The 22,711-nt window shown below is 40.3% G+C and overlaps 1 protein-coding gene across 1 annotated transcript in view; it reads left to right on the top strand.

The window, feature by feature from the left end:
* Positions 1-22,711, top strand: part of LOC122563232 (uncharacterized) — a 128,975-nt gene that overhangs the window by 29,792 nt on the left and 76,472 nt on the right. The window lies entirely within an intron of this gene.

Here is a 22,711-nt window from a genome sequence, read left to right as displayed (position 1 = left end):
TGGGGTCCTGCAGGGCTCTGTTCTTGGGCCTCTGCTCTTTGTAGTTTTTATAAATAACTTGAACGAGGAGGTTGAGGGATGGGTTAGTAAATTTGCAGATGACATAAAGGTTGGAGGTGTCGTCGATTGTATCAAGGGCTATTGCAGGCTGTAGCATGACACAGACAGGATGCAGAGCTGGGCTGAGAATTGGCAGATGGAGTTCAACCTGGATAAATGCGAAGTGATGCATTTTGGAAGATTGAACTCAAATGCTGAATATAGGATTAAAGACAGGATTCTTGGTAGTGTGGAGGAACAGAGGGATCTGGGTGCGCAAGTACATAGATCCCTCAAAGTTGCCACCAAGTGGATAGGGTTGTTCAGAAAGCATATGGTGTTTTGGCTTTCGTTAACGGGGAATCGAGTTTAAGAGTCGCGAGGTTTTGCTACAGCTCTACAAATCCCTAGTGAGACCACACTTGGAATAATGTGTCCAGTTCTGGTCGCCCTACTATAGGAAAGATACAGAGGCTTTGCAGAGGGTGCAAAGAAGGTTTACCAGGATGCTGCCAGGACTGGAGGGCTTGCCTTATGAAGAAAGATTGAAAAAGCTTGGGCTTTTCTCTCTGGAGAGAACGAGGAAGAGAGGACGCCTGATTGAGGTATACAAAATAATGAGAGGAATAGATAGTATCAATAGCCAGAGACTTTTCCTGAAGGCAGGATTGAGGGGTATGAGGAATCATAGTTTTAGGATATTAGGGGAAAGGTATAAAGGAGACATCAGAGGTAGGTTCTTTACGGATGGAATGCCTTGCCAGCTGTGGTGGTGGAAGCAGAGTCATTATGGACATTTAAGCGACTGCTAGACATGCACATGGAGAGAGGAGTAGAGGGGTGCATGGGTTAAGTTATTATATTTTACATTAGGATTAAACCTTGGCACAATATCGTGTGCCTTTTCTGTGCTGTACCTTTCTATATTCTATGTTCTATTCTTGAATCTGTTGTGCGTAAAAAAACTATCTCTTTCCTGTGCCAGCTTATCATGCAAACAAGATGGAAGACAGTGAGTGTGTTGTAAGGTTTTGAATGAATTCAAATTGAATCCAGTATTCAAAATATTTTGACCACCTGCTGCATCCCAAATGAATCTCATCTTTAAGGATAGATGGCTGACCTTAAGAAGTGTCGGCTGGCTTTAATTCATGCTAACTACGTACATATCTAGGTTTCCCCTGCAGAGTTACTACCGAGTCAAAGGTGCAAATTGGGATTGCACCGCAAACTCCAATCATGGTGCAGGATGCACTAATTTGATGAAGTGTGGGGTATTCGCATATTGCAATGCATGTATTAGAGAACCAGCACTGTTTAAATCGAAGCACCTTAGCTTTAATATCATAAAACGATGCAAGAAGGATGTCAGAAGGAGAACGGGTTAATTCTGTGTATTGTTGCCAGCTCAATGGACAAGGCATTATGAAATCCTGACATCGTGACCAACATACTGTTTTGCATGGCAGTTAAAACAAAAATACTTGCTTTAGCAATTGAAAAATTATGGGGACTAACCAGTCTGTGCTGTGTCCTAATAGTTCAGCATCCATAGAGATTCCAGTTACACAAGGTTGGGTGTGTTCTAAATACACTTAAGAACGCAGACTCTTGTGAGTTATAATCTTTAGTGAAAAAAAATTAGTTTGAAACAAACAAACAAAGATAACTTCATACTTCCTGCAGCCCCTTATTCTGAAAACAAAATCCTTTGTAATCATTGTTAGCTTCCTTTTTAGAATCTAACTCTGTCCACTTAAGTACTTTGGTAGTTTCTTGTCAGTTGCTTTAAAATATTTAAAACTGGCATCATTTCAATGACAAGACGTAAACCTTTAGAAAATCAGGATTTTTTGATAATAATCGAAATAATTAGATTCGTCCTTTCAGTAATAAATGGAAGTTACTTCTACACTGCCATATTTCTTCCTCTATCAATGCACAATTATTTTGAACATAAACTTTTAAAAACAATAGGGCCGATTATAAGCCCAGAAGCCAGTCATTTCACACATCAATCTTTGTTATGAGATTCACATCTGCAGATGTTTTGATTTAGTTGTGAAATATTAACATGATGTTTTTGCAGATTCATATTTTTAATGGTGCAGCTAATAGGTAAGGTACAGCATACAACACAAGTGATAAGAACCACGTGATCCCACAGCAGGGGAGAGTATTAACAAGCTCGGGTGAAGGTGCGCTTCACTGACTGGATGAACATTATACAACAGATGACAAACAGTGAAGAAAGCTTATTTATTCATTCCGTGTAGAGTTGCTTAATTATATGGAGCAGCCTAGAAGCTAGCACTCGAGTTCATTTAGACACGGGATTAACTCAGCCCGAGGGATAAAATGTCAATAAACAAGAAAAATTGGACTGCTCTCTCCAGGTAGGTGTCTATTAATATTTAACACTTTTACTACTTCCGTATTAGTGCATGCATTTACACTTGAATGCTACAGGATAGTTGTCAGAAATACATAGCAAAGAAAAATTGTAGTCTGATGTATATGTAAATATGATGAAAAATAATGTTGTATACTATATCAATCCTGCTTTTTTAATATGATGAAATTTCAGGCATATAGGATAACAAAGTAGAAACAATATGTAAGCAAATCGCTTTTTGTCTAAACAAAAACATGAGGTGGAAGAGCTTGTCTGAAAGATCTTTTGTGTAACTGTTCTAGCAGATACGCTATTCAATTAATCAATCACTGGAATAGACTGCAGTTTGTTTAATTGACAAACTTTCACAACAGCAACTCTATGTATGATTAGCCCCAACAGTGTATTTCCCCCCCTCTTAATTCTTGCTTATTGGAATAATGGAAGTTTGACTGGCCATTACAGAGGTCTATGAGTCCTGAATTTGCTTTGCAGTGTTTATGTACAGACATATGTGAAAACAGATTATTTTAGATACATACATTATGGATATTTGTTTTCAAAATCTAGATTTTTAAAAATGATAAATGTGGTATATCTACCATTTACAATCTAATTATTATTTGTAAATGGTGCTGCACTTTCTTAATTTAATACCTGGCACTTACATTCTATTTTGTCAGGATTAGGAATGATGCTACCTGCACCCATCTTCAGTAGAAACCATTCCTTTCGTATATATACTTACAGTTATGTTTGTTGTCATGTCCCAGTGTTTCTTCACCTGTTAACAGCCAGTAATAGTCAAAGGATATTTTGAGCTGGAAGATGATTTGTTGTGGAGTTCCCTAGAGATCAGTATTGGAACTCCTGTCTTTCCTGATTTTATATTAGTGATCTAGATCTTGGTGTTCAAAGGATGATTGCAAAGTTTGTAAATGACACAAAATGTGGAAGAACTGCAAACAATGAGGAAGACAGTGGAAAACTCTAGAAGGGCATAAACAAGCTGGTGGAGTCAGACAGTCATAGAGAGGTACAGCACAGAAACAGATCTTTCAGTCTAACTCATGCATGCTGACCAGATGTCCTAACCTAATCCAACCCATTTGCCAGCACTTGGGCCATATCTCTATAAACCCTTCCTAATCACATACCCATCCAGATGCCTGGTGGAGTTGCTGGTTAGCTGGCAGGTAAGTTTCAATGCAGCAAAGTGTGAAGTGGTGCACTTTGGGAGCATGAACATGGAAAGAAAGTATAAAACAGGGGGCACAATTGCAAGTAGGGTGCAGGAGCAGAAGGATCTTGCTATATATATGCACAGACCATTGAAAGTGGCAGGACAAGTAGAGAGTGCATTAGTGAAGTCAATCCTCAGACTTACTAATCAAGACAGAGTCCAAGGCAAGGAGGTAATGTTGAAATTGCATAAGACATTTGTTAGCTTTTACCTGGAGTATTGTATGCAGTTCTATGTGCCACATAGAAAAGATATGAACATGTTAGACAGAGTGCAGAAACTGTATCTGTGCCATAAGAGACCTCTTAGCAAGATTAAAATCCCATTTGTTTCAGGTACTCTGTTTAACTGGAAAAGCCCCAATAAAAAAACTGAGACATGCTTACTGACTCAAATTAACACAGCAAAAACAAATTGTAATTATTTTAACTATTTTAAAATTGGTCTGGGCTGATGATGAGATCCAGGAGAAAGTGAGGACTGCAGATATTGGAGATCAGAGTCGAAGAGTGTGGTGCTAGAAAAGCACAGCCAGTCAGGCAGCATCTGAGAAACAGCAGAATCGACATTTCAGGTATCAGGAATGACTGATGAAGGGCTTATGCCCAAAATGTTGATTCTTCTGCTCCTTGGATGCTGCCTGACCAGCTGTTATTATGGGATCCACCTTTGTCTACTTGGATTGAATTCCAGGAAGTTTATCAAAATCAAACAGGTAAATTGCAAAGTCAAAACTCAAAACCACTCAAAACTAAAGCAATGTGGTAACCAGGAGTCATAGAATGCATCCAGTGCACTGCAAAATGATATACAGAAGGTGCTAAGTGGAAGCTCCTCTTTTCTAGCTGATGGAATAGGATTTATAATTTGTGTAAACCAAGCTTCAAGTCACATTCATGTTACTCTGTTGCTACACTATTATGCTTTTATCTGATGACTAATTTTGTAAAATAGGTGTGTAGCAAATCAGGCAGAGAGCTGGCAAGTGATTTCATATTCAAACAATATGTTACTATGAAATATTGTTTAAAACGTTTTGCAAAAATGTATAGGCATTGTTGCAGCCATAGAAATTTATCCCAGCAAGTAAGATGTTCCTTAAACAGCTCTTTGTCAATAAATATAAGAGATCTTCCCATTTCAGGAATTGAATAGGCAATTGTTAACATGATAGCACTCACCCTTTTAGCTATGGAGAGCCACTCCTTACATGCAGGCAACTCACTACATGTAGCTAATCAGTATAATACACAATTATGAATAGAAATAAGTTGACATTGCTATGAAACTTTTAAATGCCCCAAATTTATGTCAGTTCAAATTTGAACATGTCTTCCACAACTTAGAATGGAAAGCATTTAAACAAGCATTATAGCAGTAATGATATAGGAAGGAAAATAATGGGCTGGGAATTTATGGGTGGGGAATGCAGTAGCTCCCCTGTCTGTCAGGAAAATGGTTGGCTATTCCTTAAGGGAAATGCAGACGTTTGATATGGAGTCCTCCATAGACATTGCACTACACTGCAGAAAAAGGAATGAGCTGAACGTGTGGCACAGTAGGGAGAAGCAGATCCCTAGAGAAATATACAGTGTAGTGAGGTGAATGAAATTGAATGGACCTGGTGAACTCATGATTTTGGTTTTTGATTATTGAGCACCATCTCCAAGACAAAGACACCTAAGCAAATTAGTATACATTTTTCAATTAATATGTCTTATGATATTGTGATCCAGACCTTAACTAGTCATTGCAGCATTTTCTATGAATGATTGTGTGCGCTGGAAAGCAGCAAAGTGATTTACACAAGATGGTAGGAGTAAATTCGATAGCAGTTTTAATTCTATCTCAACCTATTTCAGCAGGATTTATTTCCTCTCGACTATTGTTCTGGACAGTTGCTGCCCAGGCCTGCATTATCTCAATTCACTTATGGTTAAGGTTCAAATGAAGAGAGAAGGCACCTGAATAATTACTTGAGATATTCACGGCACTGCTATGGTACAGATGTATCTCAAATCATCTCTTGTTCTTAAATTTTCAAGACCATATAAAAAGAAAGATCTTGGCATGAAATTCCATGCTCTGTTTTCTATTTGCAAATCCTAAAATTCAGACTTCAGGTCGTGTGGCACAGAGGTCTTGCTACTCATGCCGGTGTTGGTAAAAAGAAAGAAAGAAAATTGAGGTTGACGACTGTGTTAGTTTAAGGGAAATAAACAGTAAAACATGGAAATGTTGCATTCTGGACCAAATCCTCTTGTATACCTGAAAATAGAACTCCAGCACATCTGGGTAATTTCACAGTTTTACGGAGATATTTTAAAAACTTTTTCTTCCCCCTCTGTCAATTGCCTGCCTCATCAGGTCAATCAACTCGGAGAAAGTGCAGACTGCAAATGCTGGAGAGTCAGAGTCGAAAAGTGTGGGGCTGGAAAAGCACAGCAGGCCAGGCAGCAACTCCGGAGCAGGAGAGTCCAGATGAAGGATTTATGCCCAAAACATCAACTGTCCTGCTCCTCGGATGCTGCCTGACGTGCTGTGCTTTACCAGCACCACACTTTTCGAATCATCAGGTCATTCACCTGCCAGTGGTACTGATCATAAGCTAAGGAATGAAAGAGTTAGCATTCAGTGCCGATGGCACCTTCCTCAACTTGGCTTGACATATTTTGCCTATCCCTAATTGCCCTTGAGAATCTGGTGGTGGCTGGCCACTTTAGTCTATCTGTTGTAAGGGCACCCGCAGTAAAATTAGGAAGGGAATTCCAGGATCTTTATCCAACAATGGTGAAGAAGAAGCATGACAGGATACTATGTGCTGGGAAGGAACGTCCAGGTGGTGTTGTGCTGCCATTTCCTTTGAGGTAGTAGGGGTTGTAGATTTGGAAGGTGCTGTCAAAAAAGTCTTGGCATCATGTTTCCACATTTTTCCATGTATATTGATGGTGGTGTGAACACTTCAATTCGCAGAAGGGTCATTGATCAAGCAGGTTACTTTGTTCTGGATAAAGCTAATCTTCCTAAATGCTGTTGGAGCTGCACTTGGAGTGGCAAGTGGAGAGTATTCGCATGCATTCTTGACTCGTGCCTTGTACATTGTCAGCAGCCATTGAGGAGTCAGGAGTAAAATTATGGCAGATTTCCCATCTCTGACCTGCTTTTGTCACCACGGTATTTCTATCCAGTTGGGTTTCTGGTCAATAGTGACCCCCAGGGTGTTGATTATAGGATACTAAATGATGATAATATTAAAAGTCAAGTGGAAACAGTAATATTATGAGGACAGGTCGTATGAACCTGGCTTGTATTCCTTTGAGACGAGAGCTTGATAGGTAATCACTCAAAGAGCTGAATCTTTCATTTCTTTGGCTAACGGTGAGTTGTGTTGAGTTTTTCTTTAGAGGGATTCTTGCCATGCGGCCTAGTAAGATTCCTCTCTGTCTCTTACCAAACTCACCTTGCGAAAAACCCACCCCCACCCCATGGCATGCCTCAGGTCCCATTGTGTCCTGATCTTACTAAGTGCCGTTCCTGAAATAACTCACTGCTCTCCAGATATCTGCTTGCACTTAAAAGATGGTCAGCCTGGGACTGTCATATTGCAGTTCTTGACATTTGCCCATATGTGGCATACAGGGGGAGTCAGGGTGCTGCTTTGCAGGTAGGGGCTGAGAGTTTCCTGCTAGATCTGGCGGTGCCAATGTGGGACTTCCTCTCCCCCCCCCCCCCCCCCCCCAGGACCAGCAATGGAGACTAGGTCACCAGGTCATGACAAACTGGTCTGAAGTTGCCACCCGACTTAGTGAAGTCTCAGATGTCTGGAGGAAATCCAGCAATACAGAAAGAAGGGCAATGTCCTTTTCCACTTCATCTAGTGCCACCATCCTCTCTGTGATACCTTACACTTAATCTGTCTCAGCCACTCTACCCCAACTGCCACCAAGACATATGTTCTACCACTCTCACTATTGCCCTCATCTTGCCCACTCATCCTCACCCACCCTTACCCCAACACTACTAACCCTGCATGCCCTCTGTGCCACCTGCTCTCTCAGTCGTGACAAAGCCCTGAAATCACAGCTCTGCCTCCCGCTTCCATCTTCCTCAGTACCTACCTCTCTCTCCTTGCAGGAGGAAAACAACCTCCAATAGGATAGAAAATATCAAGACAGGTGTTAATTTCTCACCCTTTATATGGAGAAGATCCTGATGCTGATCACTCAGTGGCTGAGTGACCATGCCCAAGCCACTGGATTGGTATCAGAGGCTGCCCTTGACTTACTGTGCCAAGTCCCCCTAAGTGAAAGTTATTAACCTTGACTGGGCACTGCTGACAATCATGACAAGCTTCCTAGTTTTGTATCTGTGCAAAATGGCAATTCAGGACAGAAGTAACATGAACGTAGTAGCTCTGGCTCCAGGGCAAAGCTCACAAAGGCCTGACAAGACAATGCAAGGCACGAAAGCTGGGAGCATCCAGGTATGCTCAGAGTGAGTGAGTGCTCTGACAGTCCAGAGATACAGCCTAGTCCAGCGCATGGCCTGGCTGTGAGTCCATGAATGCATGGTGTCCTTGCAGAACAGAACAATGATATTTGTTGATGCAGCCCAAGGTGCAGCTTTGAAGTATGGAAATATCCTGTGTGGGTCTGAGATGCGTCATGAGGATTCTTAGAGGTTGGCATATGTTAACTACCAATGTCTCACGATGTAGGCTGAGGCCAATGCCTATGGAGCATGCCACGAGATGTTGTTGCCTGGTATCCAACATGGCAGTCCTTTGGAGCCAGTGGGGAGTTAAAGTCACCAGGTATCCACTCTAACTTGCATTCTGCATTTTTTTTTGACAACTGGATGTAAGGTGCTTTATGTAAGGTGGCAAGCTGAACATTAATGAGGTGATTTGCAGCATTAATAAAGCATTTATGAAGCTGTAACCCTACTTAATTAGCAAATCTGAGGGGAGGTGATGGCCTGTTGGGATTAATGCTGGACTGTTAATCAGAAATCCAGCTAATGTTTGGAGCTAATTTTGAATCCTGCCATGGCAGATGGTGGAATTTGAATTCAATAAAAACCTAGAATTTAGAGTCTAATGATGATCATGACTCCATTATCAGTTGTTAGAAAAACCCACCTGGTTCACTAATGTCCTTCAGGGAAGAATATCTGCTGTCCTAGTCTACACATGACTCCAGACCCATAGCAATGTGGTTGTCTCTAAACTGCCCTCTGGCTAATTGAGGATGGATAATAAATGCTATTCTAGCCAATGATACCCTTATCCTGAGAATAAATTTAAAAAAAAACTTGAGGCTGCCTCACAAGAGACCTACCATGTTGCTCAGTGAAAGCATAAAAGATGTAGTGAGATGGTCTCGATGTCAGGATAGTCCTTGACAGACATCTTGTACTATTCTGCTATAAATCTAGCATTATCAGTGTAGCTCAGACCTAGTAAAATTCTGCTCAAACTGTTAAAAATGATAAAAGGATTTAAAAGTTTAGATGCAGGTTAGACCCTCTGGTTAGGCTGTGTTGTGCAAGAGAGCACAATCTTAAATGCAGAGCGAGACTATTGATAAATGAAATCAGCAAGTTCTTTTTCCCATAAAAGTGGATGAAATTTGGAGATTCTCTTCAGGAGACCGTGGGTATTATATTAATTGAAATCTGAAAGGTTGAGATGGATATGTTTTTATTAAGTAACAGTATCAAGGGATTAAAATCCAAAGGTGACTCAGTAGAGTTCAGGTAAAGAACAAGTATGATCTAACTGAAAGCCTGAGGGTCTGAATGACCTCCTCCTGTGATTCAGCGCTGAGTGATACCAAGCTGATATTTCTGTTGATTGACCTCGAACTCTCCCAATTTATCATGTAGTTTCTCAATTTTAATACTGTGTTGTAAGTGCTGGCAAATTTAGCACAATTCTACTTGGTATCTAATATCTTGTACAACCCCTCCCTTCACACCATTTATTAATGAGAAATCATATTGTAACTCCTCTGTTAAGAACAATTCAATCATTTGTTGTCTCTTTTCTGTTAAACAGAACAAGACAGTTATGTAAAACCACGCTCTAGAGAATCTATACTGCAACGTAGTAGAGATATTCTGCAACCAACATAAATGAGCAGGAATTTGGTTTTATTTTCCGTTCTCAGCTTAGCTGTAATTTTCTCCTCACCACTCATAAAGGTACATACTTTTGATGTCTGTTAAGTTCCAAATGTTCTCCATGTTTGAGTTTACCGAGGAACTATTGGCACATTCCTACAAGCACATGCACGCACATGTCAATGTATAGCAATCCAACAAACAGAGACTAAGGCCAATTGCATCACCTATATTATCATGTTGGCTTGGATCAACATTTTCAACAGGATGAAATGTAGGTCTTTGAATTACACAAAATACAATAATGTTGTTCCTGTCTCATCTGAGTCATCAGGGTAATATCCAATTTGCAGGGGAAATACTTACTGTCACCTTAGGTAACCATTAGTCACTGTTGGTGGCCCACTTGACTGGGAATACTCAATAAAGTACAGAAATGTTTGCCATAGGCTGTACTTGCTGTAGAGGGAGTATGGTGGAGGAATGATGGCAGGGCTGTTGTATGAGAGATAATGGTTCAAATGGGCTTGTGTTTACTAGATTTCAGAATAACGAGTGGAGATTGAAATGTAAACAAAATTAAATGGGGTGGACAGATTGTTGGAGAGTCTAAAATCAGGGTTAAAATTCTCCGGAAAATACGGTCTGTCATTTGAAACTGAGATGAGGAAATACTTTTCCACTCCTAGGATTGTAAATCTGTGGAATTCACTGCTACAGAAGACTTTGAAGGATGAGTCATGAAATGTATTCAAAAAAGATAAATAAATCTTTATATACTGAAGACATAAAGTGGAAGAAGGAAGAAATATGACCAAGAAGATCAGTGTGGTCATGTTGAATGGCAGAGCAGGCTCAAAGGACTGTATGACTTACTTCTGCCTCTAGTTTCTATGACAGGATATTCAATATTCTTGGGTGCATGGTGTTAAGGAAAGACAGAAAATGAAGGAGAGGAAAAGGAAAACAATACATTGCTAGATAGAGAGACAATGTCGCAGAGGAGTCTGGAATCTATTTGGCCAAGGAAAAGAAGGGGTTATGATGACTTTGTTCTGTGTAATCTATGGTCCCTAATAGTGGCCTATTACAACAAAACATAGATTATCTGAATATAGATTGAGACCATAGAAATATAATGGACAGAGTGGGCCAAGAGTTCATAGTGTGTTGAGAATTTTCTCCTCCAGTGTGTTTCCTATCAATGTAACATGAGGCACTGCTAGACTGAGTTCTTATGTGGACCAAGTTTCATTAAGATAATATCTAAGCACCAGTGATCATTGTACCATGTAGTTTAGTTTGACTATAGAAATGGACAGGGAGCAATCTATCATATGAATAACTAATAGAGGAAAACAATTCCAATTGAATAAGAATGGAAGTCGGTCAGATTAATTGCAATCAAAGTTTTGTGGCAATATAATAATTGAACAATGGACTGCCTTTACCAAAGAGAGAGTTTGAGGACAGTCAATGTATATTCCCATGAAGAGGAAATGTAGGACAAATAACAGTTCTGTGTATGATGAGCTATGTGGATTAAGATGAAGAAGAAAGCATGCACTTATGACAGATATCATGTCAATAGGAAGTGATGGAAATTGCAGAGGCACTGGCAATTATTTTGCAGTTTTTCCTGGTCTTGGGTGGTTCAGGAGGGTATATCATTTCAAACATAATGTCTTTAACAGTAGACCAGTCAGGTCAACTTCAGTGGTGGGAAAACTTGGAGAAACAATTAATTGGGATAGAATTAGTTGTCACATGGGAAAATATGGATTGGTTCACAAGAGTCAACATGGTTGTGTTGAAGGAAAGTCATGGCTAACTAATTTGTTAGTTTTCTGAAGAGTGAACGAAGGGAGCTGATGAGGGAAAGGCAGTTCACAAAGTAGAATACATACATTTTTTAAAATGTCAAGGGTGTGTACATCTTGCTGTATATCAGTGCAATTTAGAACCTGTACAATGTAGCAGCAGCATTCATGCCAAACACCCTGCATCTGCACTAAGCAGTGGGACCTAGTCCAGGTGGGAGTAGTCTACACTGAACTTTGTGTGGGCACCTGTCCGTCAGGGGGCCCAACACAATCAGTGAAGGGTGGCCTCCAGTTTTCTCGCTCATTTTCTCACCTTGTATGTTGGCCTCCAAAACCCATACATGGCAGCAACTTCTGAAACCAGAATTCAGTGCCATGATCTGTGTGCTGTTGCTGATTGCCATACATGAAATATTGGAGTGGCTGTGTGCACAAAACTTAAGTGAACATTGGTGGCCTTATACACCAGTCCTGGGTTTCAGCCACAGTTAGGCATCTGGCTGTACGTAGATGTGGGTCACAGTCAGCTCTTTGTCTCTATAGCAGCCAGTCCAGGAAAGAAGTCTGCCTCAGTCCACGAAGTACATTGCACACTTTCCAATGTTCAGCACATTGGCCACAATGGCATTTGCATTGAGCAGGATTTGTGAGGCGATATGTGATGGAGACAGCTGCATGTGTGACCAGTCACTGGGCATTCACATGGATTGAACATTGGTGATTGACACGTGATATATTGATAACACAGGCATGCACTTACTGGCCAACCTGCAGCATTGGCCATCTCTGTGTGTTGCATCTCCCCAACACCATCACTGCTGGGAATCTGCCTAATTTATGCACTGCCTACTGTTCAGTTGGCTATGTTGATGTCAGGGATATGGGGGAGAAAGTGTGGAAGTGAGTTACCATGTACATACACTGCTGCCTCTGTACCCACATGATGTAATTGGTGCTCAACACAGCAAACATTATGCCTCTTTAATGCTTAAGGATTGAAGCTACAGGGCACAATGCATCTGGCCCCAGCATAGGGACATGGATAACTGCATGTTCGATGAAAAACAAACATTTATGAATGGCACAAATTATTTACATAGTTGCTAATCATGGCCCTCGTTCTCCTCTCTTTTCTCTCTGTAATACACAGTTCTCCCCTGGTACACAGATAGTCTAGAGGGAGCCAGCTTCATAGCAGATGCTTTTGGCCTTGAAGGTATGAGGAGAAAGTGAGGTCTGCAGATGCTGGAGATCAGAGCTGGAAATGTGTTGCTGGAAAAGCGCAGCAGGTCAGGCAGCATCCAGGGAACAGGAGAATCGACGTTTCGGGCATAAGCCCTTCTTCAGGACAGATGTCATGGTCAGTGGATAGATCAAATATTCCATGTGTCTTCTGGCCAAGAGCAAGTTGAGTCTTCTTGCCCTAAAATGTGAAAGGCCAGTGTGCGGTAAGCAGAGTTGAAATGCAGAGCCTGACACATTCACAGTGAGTGAAATCTGCCATGGGGCTGTGTGTATCTCCTACTGTGACTTGGCATATCCTGGCACTGTCCTGTCTGCTTGTGAGGACAGGGACCTGGAATTGGGTCAGAGTCCCCACCACCCTCCCCTCTTTCCATACTTTTGGTCCTTAGGGCCAATGTCTGGGACAATGGAGTGAAGGTGACAGCGGCATGGTGGCTCAGTGGTTAGCACTGCTGCCTCACAGCAGCAGGGTTCCGGGTTCGATTACCACCTTGGGTGACTGTCTGTGTGGAGTTTGCACATTCTCCCTGTGTCTGCGTGGGTCCCCTCCGGGTGCTCCGGTTTTCTCCCACAGTCCAAAGATGTGCAGGTCAGGTGAATTTGCCATGCTAAATTGCCCATAGTGCTAGGTTCATTAGTAAGAGGGAAATGGGTCTGGGTGGATTACTATTCGGAGGGTCGGTGTGGACTGGTTGGGCTGAAGGGCCTGTTTCCACACCATAGGGAATCTAATCTAACTCTACATCATCCCTAAAGGCTGCTGGGCCTGTCCTTCAGTGGCCAATGCTAACCTGCCAATGGAGGCAATCATGCAGTCGCAGGACTGACTGCATCCTCCACCTTCTCAGCGATTGAAGGCCATTGCATCTCACACATCTGCTCTTGCCGAGGCCACAGGATCATCTCCTGTTGGGGTCTGAGCCAGTACCTCATCTCCAGCTCTCCTTTGAATGCCAGTGACCTGGGACGTTTCTCTGTCCCTCATCTGCACTGCAGTCAGCACAGCCACATTCCGTTCGCCTATCACCCCCACCAACATTACATTATGGGAGCTGGTGGGGTGTCCAGGAGGCACTACTCACACACACACACAGATACAGAGACAAGGCAGACACAGATAAACACACACACTTTGGACTTTCGTAAGGCGTTTCATAAGGTTCCTCATTGTAGACTAATGGAGAAAGTGAAGTCACATGGTGTGCAGGGTGTTCTAGCTAGGTGGATAAAGAACTGGTTGAGCAACAGGAGACAGAGTAGTGGTTGAAGGGAGTTTCTCGAAATGGAGAAAGGTGACCAGTGGTGTTCAACAGGGGTCAGTATTGGGTCCACTGTTGTTTGCAATATACATAAATGATCTAGATGAGGGCACTGTTGGTATGATCAGCAAGATTGGTGGAGTAGCAGAAAGCATAAGGGACTGTCAGAGAATACAGGAGGGTATAGATAGACTGGAGAGTTGGGTGGAAAAGTGGCAGATGGCTTTCAATCCAGACAAATGTGAGGTGATGCATTTCTAGAGTGAATTATACAATGAATGGAAGAACCTTGGGAAAAGTTGATGGGCAGAGAGATCTGGGAGTGCAGGTCCATTATACCCTGAAGGTTGCTGCACAGGTGGATAGAGTGGTTAAGAAGGTAAATAGTATGCTTGCTTTCATTGGACATGGTATTGAGTATAAGAGCTGGCAAGTCATGTTAAAATTGTACAAGACATTGGTTCGGCTGCATTTAGAATATTGTGTACAGTTCTGGGCGCCACATTACCAAAAGGATGTGGATGCTTTGGAGAGGGTGCAGAGAAGGTTTATGAGGATGTTGCCTGGTATAGAAGGTGCTAGCTATGAAGAGACGTTGAGTAGGTTAAGTTTATTTTCACTAGAAAAAAGGAGATTGAGGGGGGACCTGATTTAGGTTTACAAAATCATGAAGGGTATAGACAGGGTGGATAGAGACAAGCTTTTTCCCAGGGTGAAGGATTCCATAACGAGAGGTCACTCTTTCAAGGTGAGAGGTGTAAAGTTTAAGGGGATACACGCGGTAAGTACTTCACACAGAGGGTGGTGGGCGTTTGGAACGCATTGCCAGCAGAGATGGTAGAGGCAGACGTGGTAGATTTATTTAAGATGTGTCTGGACAAATGCATGAGTAGGTGGGGAGCAGAGGGGTACAAATGCCTAGGAATTGACTTACAGGTTTAGACAGTACATTTGGATTGGCTCAGGCTTGAAGGGCCGAAGGGCCTGTTCCTGGGCTGTAAGTTTTCTTTGTTCTTTGTTCACTGTAAAATTTTGCTATAAGTTTTTTGTGACTTATGATCTTCTACTCCAAACAATCTGATGAAGGAGCAGCACTCTGAAAGCTAGTGCTTCCAAATAAACCTGTTGGACTATAGCCTGGTGTTATGTGATTTTTAACTTTGTACACTCCAGTTCAACACCGGCATCTCCAAATCATGACACCTCCCCCACGAGTTCGTTATTGCTCCGCCCAGTTATGAGCTGTTTTCCTGTGAAATTGCATAAAAGTCTACATGAATGGATCACAAATAGGTAGCTCAGCTGTTACTGCTGATACATCTGGGGGAAAAGATATTGAGGTTGCCCATTACTGAATGTGCGTGGTTGTTTTTACTGGTGGTGGATAGTAACATGACCGCTCTATGACCTATGTAAAAACGTGAACCAAACTGCTGGGGTGGGATTCTGCTCTTTCTGTAAGCATTAAGGGAGTCCTGTACAGGATAAAATCACTTAGAATTTGGCTTTAAGTTGCCAATCTTATAGATTGATGACAGTGAAAAGTTGGAGGAAGGTACCGAGATTTAGTTGATAATGTTTCTGATGTCAACACCTGGAACTTGCTAAGTCAACACATCAGTAATACAGATGTTATTTTGGAGTTATAAATCAGCAAATTGTGCCAACTAGAATTATGGGCACTTCCAGTCAATATTATTCATTCAAAAGCAATGAAAATTTACACATCACTGAGGTTAGACAAGACAGTGCCATCACATTTATTTCATAGAATGCAAAGTATAAGAGACTGGTAAAACCCACAACTGATGTTTTCCCTCTGAATGTATTTTCTTTAATCAGTTACCTGCTCCCAGATCATCAGGAGCTTACTGGGCTCCTAAAGAGACAGAAATTTGTCAGAGAATGCTTAGACAGTTGCTGCTTAGACAGTCAGCCATGTCTGACTGTGTAACCATCACAGAAAAAGTAACCCTTTTTATTCCTTTATTTTGGCTTTTCAGCCAACTCAAGGCACTATAAGCAAACATTTCTGAAACCTAAGGGATTTGTTTGTTACATGAATTCATCTTTTTCATTTGGACAGTGTAACACTAATCATAGAGAACGTATACCAGATTTTGAATAACGAATTTTTTGAAATATCATGGGATTAATTTGCTGGGAGCATGTAGTTCCAAGGCAACATGTAGGTAATAACAGCGTCTCCGCACAGGAAATGGTTCTATTCCATAAATACACTAGTGACCTGTGATAGGAAATGCAAGGGCCTTCTCCATCCTTTGCCTCTCCTGAATAAACGCCTGACCGTTGATTAACTAAATTGATTTCTCCACCTGCACATTTTATTACAAACATGCCACAAGCTCATCTCGCCTTTAGATATCAATCTGTGATCTAATCTATCTGTAGTCAAAGGTTTGTATCTTGTACAGACCTGTCACAGTTTAGACCTCGCACCTATAAATCTCAAAAGTAAGCAAAACAAATAAAAGCAATAATTTCCTGGTGGGTTTTCTAAACTTGTGAAGCAGCTGGTGAGTTACAGGCTGTTGGCAATCTATTGTGTTTTCCCTTTAATTGACCTTAGAATGAATCTATTTGCCTTAAAAACTGATTAGGTTGAATCCAGCAAAACACACTAGGAACAAATTTTCACTGGTGCTTCATTAGTCAGCTTCTCACATAAACTTGTTGCCTTCCTGAAAAGTGCAGAATTAAGTGAAACAGCCTGAAGGGGATCGGAGTACAGCCAACTCTTCAGCACCTCCAAACAGCAGGTCAGGTTATTGTAATAAAACTATATTGGAAAAATCCCATTTAGTGCAGCATGGTAACACATTAATTCTATCATATACACAACCATTTTTGGCCATTTTTATTTTCAATAGTGAGATACTCTTGGGAGACCAAACGCTCAGTGCATGTTTCAAAAGCCTGCTTTTTATTGCTTTCCTGTATTGTAACATTGATGACTTTGATTTATAAGTTGTCACTTCACAATAAGATTTGTTAGGATGTTAGAGCTGTTACATTATTTGAAGTAGGAACAATATCAAAGGAAAAGAGGTTTTATTTAATGTATTAATTCTAATGTTATGAGACAATTGATTTATTTTCAAACTGATAAAATGTTTAAATTCTGCCACTTTTTTAATTACAGACATATTTTTAATAAATGGGTGTTATCTAATTCATACAGTGCATCACATTCAAATTAGGTTCTATAATAATTAAAGTCTGTCATGGGATTTTGCAAACCGTCTACAGTTATTAAATATATTTTCATCATTCCCAGATGAAATAATCTGATTAGTGTAATGAAGAATGTTATGACTAGCTTAATTAGAGAAAGCTTTAAAAAGATAATAGGTCCAAGTGATGAGGAAGTTTAGGCAGCACGTTCCTCTATGGTCAGAATTCCTCTTCCTGAACCATAATGGAAACCAGGTTTTTATAAGTATATTAGAGATCACTACTATTATAGTCAACTGGATGGAATATGTACAATGACATGAGGATATTTTATACCAAAGAAAATGAAAACTCTTGGACATATATTTCCCACTTAGCAAATTGACAACATTCTATGCTAATAGATTCATGAGCAGTAAGTTCAGATTACAAATTCTAACTGTAATAAGACAACTTCACACTCAAACATTTTTTTCAGTCGAGTTGTACACAAATTATCAAAGCCATGTTTCATACCACACTTATAAATCTAAAGTTGTTGCAGATAAGCAGATATTTCACATTGAAACAGTTTACAGGAGTAGCATAGAGGTGTTTATTTCTGTCCGTGTATGGAATTCCAATTTCTTCTGTTAGTTTAAATCTGCCTGGTCCAGTGTGACTTGGACCCAAACTGACAAATCAAGTCAGACAAAAGCTTTCATCATATCAGTGGAGAGATCACAGTGTTATCTGCAATATTATCTAATATAAGAATAAGCGTATTTTATATGGGGAGTTTAACTGTTAACAAATTACAATCTATTTGGTTCAAGTTGATCTGTTTTGTCCTAGTAGAATTATGGGTCTGTATAGCCATGCTACTATAGTCAGGGTCTGAAGTATTCTTCTCCATTTTGGTAAAAAATCACAATGTATCACAGATTTCTGGTGCACTATGTTTACTGACTGATTCTTGCTGTAATAACGTACATGGGTTCAGCAATCCCCTGGACATTATGAAAATGCAGTGAGTGTTGGAGGATTGCTCAACCTGTGAAGGGTGGGAGTTTCGTAGCCTGGCAAGGTTCAATACTTTCCTCACCGAATCCCCACACTGACATTCCATTTTCATCCAAAGTCACTGGATTATGATCAGGAACAGGATCTATTGCTTATCCTGTTCCCTCTTCACTCAGACCTCACGCCAATAATATTGTCTTCACTCATCCTCAAAGGAAAGGGTTAAGCAAGGGACTTTTCTGGTTCAAATGCATTTGTCAGTTCTGCCTCTGTGGAAATAGTTATGTGTCATGAATTGCATAGAACTGACTTCAGATTTATTGAATGAACTCATACATAAGGCTACCAAGAACCTATGACCAACCAGTGAAATAATATATGACATTATCCTTGCATATGTATACTTTACAAAGTGTCTCTCATTGTGGTTGCCAATAAAGTGCAATTATGAAGTTAAAAAAAATCCTTTAACACAGTATCTGAGAAGGAAAGTTGCGTTATCCCGTATGCCCTGGACAATGATTATCCCTCTATCAGTGTCACAAAAATAGAACATCTGGCTGACTACATTTCATTTTATCCACTTCAAAAATATTGATGGCTGTAGAATGCTTTGGGTTGTCTCCTTTACGTTGTGCTTTATACTACCACCTGCACTTTGAGAACCAGTCTGCGGTGTCTCTGGGCTGTGGGTACCTGCACAAACACTGCCGCTGAGGTGATTTGTTCCTTATCTCAAAGTAAGAATCATCAGTTCTTTATCAACATGACATTCCTTTATTTATTTCTGTACATACTGGATCCTTAGTTCCATTTTGTAGTGGCTAAGCCCTCTTCACTGTCTCTTTTAGACTGATTGCCTCTCTTTTACTAATATCAGAATCACATGATCAGTTACATCCATGATTTACATGAATCTCATTATATCAGATCTTCCTGATGAGCTTTCTTTTCTGTCTGGTTTACATTTTTTTTTAGATTACTTTACTTTACAGTCTGGAAACAGGCCCTTCAGCCCAACAAGTCCACACCGACCCGCCGAAGCGCAACCCACCCAGACCCATTCCCCTACATTTACTCCTTCACCTAATGCTACGGGCAATTTAATATGGCCAATTCACTTAAGCTGCACGTTTTTGGACTGTGGGAGGAAACCGGAGCACCCGGAGGAAACCCACGCAGACACGGGGAGAATGTGCAAACTCTACACAGTCAGTCGCCTGAGGCTGGAATTGAACCCGGGTCTCTGGCGCTGTGAGGCAGCAGTGCTAACCACTGTGCCACCATGCTGCCCAGTATTATTATAAATTATTGCAGTAATTTATATTTACTTATTACCATTTATATTATTAACACCAATACCAAGATCTATCCTCATCAAAGTCCAAATCTCATATGTTGAGATAAAATCTGGAATTCTGACTGGATATCCCAAACTAGTTCACTTGAGTACAAAGTCAGAAGTTACACAACACCAGGTTATAGTCCAACAGCTTTATTTGAGATCACAAGCTTACAGAGTGCTGCACCTTTGGCTTCACCTGATGAAGGAGCAGTGCTCTGAAAGCTTGAGATTATAAATAAACTTGTTGGACTATAACCTGGTGACATGTGACTTCTGCCTTTGTCTACCCCAGTCTAACGTCGGCATCTGCACAACGTGAGTACACTATTGGGGTGATACTGCTGTACTGTGTCTGAACTAGTTGTACCCCTCTGTATACTGTCTAGTGTAGTGTATTTATAATTGTCCCACATCCTGCAATAGTCCTACTTGGTCTCACGTCTTGGCTCCAATAAGATAGATTCTTCCGGAAAAACTGTGTACTGCAGAGATACTTTTTAATGCTCTCAACAAAGTGAAAACTTGAATGAGCTTACTACTTCATCCAATTTGCATAAAAGGACTAAACATAGTTTACCTTTTAAAATTGAACAAATGCATTGCTAGATTTTCTATTGCTTTTCCAGTTATCTTGATGATGAAATCATTGGTTCAATAAGCAATAGGCTACATGTGCCATGTATTTGGCATGACACAATGTAATCCTCTGTTGTTTGTAATACTTGGCTAACACATTGATTGTTATAGCCTTGCAATGCACTTTAGACATACTCAAATTCTGTAGCATTTCATTTTGCATCAAATTGGTTGTAACCATTCTATGGTAGCATAACAACAAATTTTCTATTAATGTCAACTGTTATTTCTGCATGTAATACGTTTTACAGCATTTGGTCTGTAAACTACATGTCAATCACATTTTATGGACATAGTTGTATGACCTTTGCACACTCCTTGACAGTTTTAACTGACATTTCCATCAGTTGCTGGTAATGTTCACTATTGCCAAACAGCAAGAATCTCCCTCTTCTATCAGAATAAGATTTCCTTTTTCTACTTAATCCACTTCTTTCTTTCAGACTATATCTGTCATTATTTGTATCTTACCTGGAACATTGAGGATATATTCCATAATATATTTTTTTCAGCCTAAAGCTGAATCTTTGAATGCCACAGAGGTACTTAAATAAATTTCAATCAAATTAGTTTTACCAAAGGCTAGTAACTCATCTTGACCCAGATGTTCAGGCTCATGAGTTAGTCTGTAACTGCTAATGCTTCCTTCTCTATGGTTGTGTAAGTCTGTTAATTTTTCAGCAATATAAAATGGATAGGTTTTTGTGTGCTATCAGTTTTCACTTCAATAGGTGCTGGTCCAAGTGCTATGGATGATATTTCTGGTTGGGCAAGAGTGCTGCCACCAATCCTCCTTTTCAATGCTGGGTCTATTACCTGTGTAGGCACCTGCAGTAGAGGATAATCCACTAATGAAACTGAACAAGAAGAAGCGCTTTTCTTAAAATACAATGTAATTCATTGCATAACAACAAAAGATACAAGTTACATAGGAAGGTTAGACATAGTTACTAAGACTAACAGGAACCAGAGATGGTATGTCTGACACCATCAATATCTCCTGCTAGACTCCTCGGTTTTCCACCCACAACAGTATGACATCATTACATTGGGTGGAACATGATGTAGTCTCCAACATCAACTATTCGGAACCATCACCTTATACATCTCTCTACACATCCAGATGCCATACTGGTCTCTTCTATCTTACTGATGTTAGAGTCATGTGACCATTACTTTCACCCTGATGTGCATAAATCTCATTATTATGTTGTTTTAGAAAAGTGCTATATTAAGGCCTTTTTAATTTGTGTTTTACACAATGAAGTGTCTTCTTCCTTTTGATCAATGACTGGTACAGTGCGCATAAATGATGTGACCAATAATCTGTACCAAATAAATTGAGAACTAAAACTAATAGTTAATTTTGGAGTGTTGGTTCAGAGAGGGATGCCAGCTGGAGTATCTGGAAAATTCATGATCCTCTTGACATATGACCCATGGGATCCTTAATATTCATTTCCAAACCCTTTCCTGAAGGGCCAGCCTTGTTTATGTTTGTGAATCATGGATCTGGGGGGTTAAGACTACAATATTTCTAACCCAAAGTTAAATCTGCTCTCAACTGAACAAAGTTTACACAAATGTTATCAATCAAAGTATCATCTACTAAATTAGACAAATGATTTGTCTGTTAAAGAATACTGAATGGAATCATTAACATAAAATGCTGATGTGATTCAACTAGAGCAACTTGTCAATTGAAAAAAAAATATTTCATAGAAATATTGGTGTAAGGATGGAATGATTTAAAAATATAATTTATCTTGCATTTTTGTGAATTCCACCTTATTTAAAACTCAACTGTCGAACCTTGGACTTTGCGGCAGCTCTCACATTTGATTCCGATGGTTCTGAGTTGAAATCCCATCCCATTCAGCACCTGATACAGTCATATTTATGCTTTTACAGCTATTACTGAAATAGAATATCTGCTCCTGCTATTTGATTTTGTGGGACCTCAAGTTGCCCAAATTGACTGCCATCCTTTTGGCTTACTAGAATTACCTCTATAACTTCTTCCAACATTACGTTTCTTCCTGGATCCTTTGCTCTTGTCTCTTCTTTAGAAATACATCCCTTACATTACCATTGGCATCAGTCACATTAGCCCTGTCTGTGAAACCTGCCTGAATCCTCTGACTTTCCACTTCTGCCTCCAGTTTCACAAACGGTTGCAAAATTCCTTTCTAAAACAAACTTGTACCTTTTGGCTCATCGGTATAAGTAATGTTGGATGTATTTATTGTTCAACAAATAAAGCTGGGTATTGGCCTTTTAATTAGCTATTTAGGTGGCTCAGTTAGGCCTGGTTAGGCAGCTTGTGTGCCACCTTTCCTGTCTTCATTTACTCATTATCCCTTTGGGCACTTACTTCCTGAGTCATTTGACAGCCTTCCTGTCTCA

This window comes from Chiloscyllium plagiosum, unplaced genomic scaffold, assembly GCF_037043375.1.
Source record: "Chiloscyllium plagiosum isolate Xiang-an unplaced genomic scaffold, Cpla_swu_hap1 HiC_scaffold_26, whole genome shotgun sequence".
Classification (NCBI taxonomy): Eukaryota; Metazoa; Chordata; class Chondrichthyes; order Orectolobiformes; family Hemiscylliidae; genus Chiloscyllium; species Chiloscyllium plagiosum.
This window is presented reverse-complemented; position numbering and strand designations above follow the sequence as displayed.